The sequence below is a fragment of the Cryptomeria japonica genome, chromosome 1, assembly GCF_030272615.1.
Source record: "Cryptomeria japonica chromosome 1, Sugi_1.0, whole genome shotgun sequence".
In the NCBI taxonomy this organism is placed as follows: domain Eukaryota; kingdom Viridiplantae; phylum Streptophyta; class Pinopsida; order Cupressales; family Cupressaceae; genus Cryptomeria; species Cryptomeria japonica.
This window is the reverse complement of record NC_081405.1, coordinates 211,905,054-211,910,418: the sequence shown is the minus strand read 5'-3', so window position 1 is coordinate 211,910,418 and position 5,365 is coordinate 211,905,054. Positions and strand designations below refer to the sequence as shown.

The 5,365-nt window shown below is 34.8% G+C and overlaps 1 pseudogene; it reads left to right on the top strand.

Annotated features, from left to right (window-relative positions):
• Positions 1–238: 238 nt before the first annotated feature.
• Positions 239–1,843, top strand: LOC131030344 (photosystem I P700 chlorophyll a apoprotein A2-like; annotated as a pseudogene).
• Positions 1,844–5,365: the final 3,522 nt, after the last annotated feature.

The following is a 5,365-nucleotide window of genomic DNA, read 5'->3' as shown; positions in this document are numbered from 1 at the left end:
AGGGCAATGAATTTCTCAATTTTTAATCAAGATAATCTAGCCACGGCTCTAGCCAAAAATATATCTGTAAAACCCACTAAATTAAAACCTACCATTGAAAGTGAAAATAACTCTCAATTATTATTGAAAGACATCCCTCTCTAGTTAAAACCATATCTTTGAAAATAAATATTTAGAAATTAGTGAGAAAATATACATTTGAAATGATATGAATTAAGTGTAGAAATTGATTTAATAAAAATCAGGAGGAGAACACATAAGATGGGATAATTTTTTAGATGTATTACCGCATCCTGAAGGGTTGGAACCACTTTTTATAGGTTAGTGGAATCTTTATGCTCAAAATCTTGATTCCAGTAGTCATTTATTTGGTACTACTAAAGGGGCGGGAACTGCTATTCTAACTCTTCTCGGGGGATTTCACCCACAAACACAAAGTTTGTGGCTAACTAATATCATGCATCATCATTTAGCTATTCCATTTGTGTTTTTCATTGCTGGTCATATGTATAGAACCAACTTTGGGATTAGACACAGTATAAAAGATATTTTAGAAGCACATGTTCCTCCGAAAGGCTTATTAGGACGCAGGCATAAGGGTCTTTACAACACAATCAATAATTCTCTTCACTTTCAATTAGGTCTTGCTCTAGCTTCTTTGGGAGTTGTTACTTCCTTGGTAGCTCAACACATGTATTCTTTACCTACCTATGCATTCATAGCACAAGATTTTACTACCCAAGCTGCATTGTATACTCATCATCAATACATTGTTGGATTCATTATGACAGGGGCATTTGCTCATGGAGCTATATTTCTCATTAGAGATTATAATCCAGAATAGAATAAGGATAATGTATTGGTGAGAATGCTAGAGCATAAGGAAGCCATAATCTCTCATTTGAGTTGGGTTAGTTTATTCCTAGGTTTTCATACCTTGGGACTTTATGTTCATAACGATGTTATGCTTGCTTTTGGTACTCCAAAAAAGAAAATCTTGATTGAACCCATATTTTCTCAATGGATACAATCTGCTCATGGTAAGACCTTATATGGTTTCGATGTACTCTTATCTTCAACAAATGATCCAGCATTCAATGCTGGCAAAAGCTTATGGTTACTCGGTTGGTTGAGTGCTATTAACGATAATAAAAATTCACTGTTCTTAACAATTGGTCCTGGAGACTTTTTGGTTCATCATGCTATTGCTCTAGGTTTGCATAAAACTACATTGATTTTAGTAAAAGGTGCTTTAGATGCGCGCGGTTCTAAGCTAATGCCTGATAAGAAAGATTTTGGTTATAGTTTTCCTTGCGATGGTCCGAGACGGGGCGGTACTTGTAATATTTTGGCCTGGGAAGCTTTTTATTTAGCAGTTTTCTAGATGTTGAATACCATTGGATGGGTTACTTTCTATTGGCATTGGAAGCATATTACCTTATGGCAGGGAAATGTAGCTCAATTTAATGAGTCTTCCACTTATTTAATGGGATGGTTAAGAGATTATCTTTGGTTAAATTCTTCACAACTAATTAATGGATACAATCCTTTTGGTATGAACAGTTTATCTGTATGGGCATGGATGTCCTTATTTGGGCATCTTGTTTGGGCTACTGGATTTATGTTTCTTATTTCTTGGCGTGGATATTGGCAAGACCTGATTGAAACTCTTGCATTGGCTCATGAATGCACACCTTTGGCTAATTTAGTTCGATGGAGGGATAAGTCGGTAGCTCTTTCCATTGTTCAAGCGTGATTAGTTGGATTAGCTCACTTTTCTGTAGGCTATATATTCACCTATGCAGCTTTCTTAATTGCGTCTACATCAGGCAAATTCGGTTAATTCTTTTTCATTTTATTCTAATATTTAGATTTTCTATCTAATCTCTATGCATAAAAAGAAAGAGTAATCCACATGATACTTCTCCATCTCAAATTTGATCTATATTATTTATATAAACTAGCTGAATCATTATGGCAAGAAAAAGTCTCATTCAAAGAGAGAAAAAGAAACAAAGATTGGAAAGGAAATATAATTTGCTTCACCAATCTTTGAAAAAAGAGATGAGTGAAGTCTCATCACTGGATGATAAATTGGATATTTATAGAAAATTACAATCTCTGCCACGTAATAGTGCACCTACACGTCTTTGTCAACGTTGTTTGAAGACTGGAAGACCCAGAGCCAATTATAGAGACTTTGAATTATCTGGATATAAGATCAAACAAATAACACTCGATATATGTGAAGAATCTCTATCAAGGAAAAAAAATTCCACTATGGAGTAGTAGGACGATATTATCTGTTTTCTATTTTCTAGTTGTAGAAGGATTATGTAAGATTATGTTTACATAATTAGTTCTTTGTGGTTCATCATGTTTATCCCTTAAAGGAAAATTTATAAAATAATATATATTAAATTACCATACAATAAATATTCATTATTTTGTAATATTTAAAATTGTTTGTCATATTCTATAAAACATAGAAAGTCACATTGTTAATTATAATAGAAAGTCACATTGTCATACAAAAAACCAATACTAGTATGAAATCAATATTTTTAATCTTCAACCCCAAATTCTTAGACACCAACACATTTACTTTCACCATTCATTCCCTCTTCACATGTATTGGGTTCCTTCATGTTCTCATCCCAAGAAAGATCCAAGGAGGCAAAGCAAGGCCCTCTAAATACTTTAATCATTTTCTTGACATGTTACACATCATTTCTGAACAAGAGGGTCATAATGAAGTCACTAGCGACTTCAAGATGGCACTTATGATGTGTAATACCCACTTCTTACCCAAGTGAACATCAGTAAGAAGTAGCAAAATTTTATTTTTTAAACAACAATATACTACATAATTATTAAAAGAGTTAATGATCATACTCACTATAACCTTCCACTATAACTAAGGATAATAATGATTCTAATTCAAAATATTATTCAACAAACAAACTTGTTGCTTCATTCCCGAGTTTTCTCTTTCTGGTATAGTACTTCAATCAATTTGTCGCACGTTCTTGCATACAAGTCTGACAAGATAAATCATAGTTTTATTTTAACTGGATCAATCATATATTAGTATACCATTGAACTCAAAAGGGTAAATACATAACATTAGGAAGGAGTGAGAAAACTAGACAACCCAGAAGAGCCATACCTAAATGCCCAACCTAAAGTCTGGGGGGCTCATCATAGATGGTGTTGCTTATGTGAAAGCACAAAGACTTCATAGTTCAACTTAAAAATCATATAAATCTATAAAAATGGGTACACAAACCTTTCTAAGGCCTCATACCCCAAACAATTCTCTTGTCGGATGCCACCCACTAAAGTGAAACAAAGATGAAATCTAAGTTGGATCTAATATGAGGATTATTCACACATAGGTCTCCCTACAATGATAATCAAATCAAGATTCTTCTATTGATTATGTATAGTATACAAAGTACCAATTATGACCTATAACCTACATTGTCAAACGATCAACCTAAGGGAGTAGGGAAAACTTTAAGAAACCCCCCCCCTCGGACAAGGTGTAAAAACTTAGCGAAAGGTGTATAATTGCCGAGGAAAATAATAATTTTATTGGTGAAATTTTGTAGTTTATGGAGAAAAAATAATAATCTCCATTGGCGAATCATTCATGATCGCTCAAAGTTTGTCAAAATCTTGGTGAATTGTAATGTTTTTAAAACCAAAAAAAATATTTGCATGGGCGAATTGTAATGTTTTTAAAACTAGAGAAAAATATTTGCATTGGCGATTTCAACCTATTTTCAAACCATAAAAAAAAAAAAAATGGCAATTTCAAGCTATTTCCAAACCATAAAAAAATATATATTGGTGATTTCAACCTTTTTCCAAAACGTAAAAAAAATATATTGGCACCTCAGTAGTCCCTGTCAAGTCATTAAAATATGTGGCACACAATTGTCAATAATCTGCCTAAAAGATTGCCCATTAAAAATCTCGCGACCTAAAGACAAGCCCTTACAACTGTATCTCCAACTCGCAAGTTGAAAATGCTAAACCTTCATAACCTCGAGATCTAGCGACTGAGGGAAACTGAACCGCCACTCACCAAATCTCGACCTCAAAATGTTAAGTCCTTGTCACCGCAGTGACTAAGAGATAGTGGTAACTTTAACCCTTGTCACATACTCACCAACATAAAACTGTTTATCTCTTAACTGCTAGCACTTCACTCGCAATCTCGCGGCTTGATCATGTCTTCAGACATTTAACCTCACAAGCTAGCGACAACCATAAAACTTAACCACAAACTATCTAGTCACTAGCTCACAACCTAAAAATGCTAACATTAAGCAAACATGAGAGCTCGACACAACTGTATGAAATGAGTTACTCGCTAACTCTCACAACTATAAAGCATGATGTCAAACCAACTAGAGACCTCGCAACCAAAGAAATTTCATTAACAATCTCCAGCTCGCTAAGATAAAATGCTGACACCCAAAAAGCTAGAGACCTCGCGGTGTAAACCCAAACCAACTTATCGTCAGGTCGCGACTTGATAACCATAAAACCTAACCACAAACTATCTAGTCACTAGCTCATGACCTAAAAATGCCAACATTAAACAAACATGAGAGCTAGCGACAACTATATGAAATGAGTTACTCACTAACTCTCGTGGCTATAATGCATGACATCAGACCAACTCGAGACCTCGTGGCCAAAGCAATTTTATTAACAATCTCTAGCTCCTTACCATAAAATGCTAACACCCAAAAATCTAGAGACCTCGTGATGTAAACCCAAACCAACTTGTCACCATCTCATGGCTTGATTATGTCTTCAGACATTTAACCTTGCAAGCTGGCGATAACCATAAAACTTAACCACAAACTATCTAGTCTCTAGCTCACGACCTAAAAATGTGAATATTAAACAAACATGAGAGCTAGCAACAACTATGGTGGCAAGCTAATATGTATGAGTAATTTTTAAGGCTTGGATGCCGATGCATTCCTGAGGGACAAGTTTGAAGGTTTCTCCTGAGTCGAGGTTGATTAGACAAGAAAGCGCAGTGATTTCAGAGGCATAAAAGGATTGGATAGCTTCTAAGTTAGAGATGGGAGATCACAGATTCCTCTGAGAAATTAGAGGTTGCCTTTTGTAAGGGATTCTTAAGTAGAATTTGTACAGTCAAGGAAGAATACATCAAAACAAAATCATTCACATAAGATGAGCCTTAGCAGGATGTAGTGGATTTGATAGGCATGACTTCTAGAGTCTAGAGTCACGTTGAAAAACACCAAAATGATGATTTTTCACATGAATGAGTGTCACCAAATGAAGTGTTAAAAATTTATAAATACAATGGAGGGGT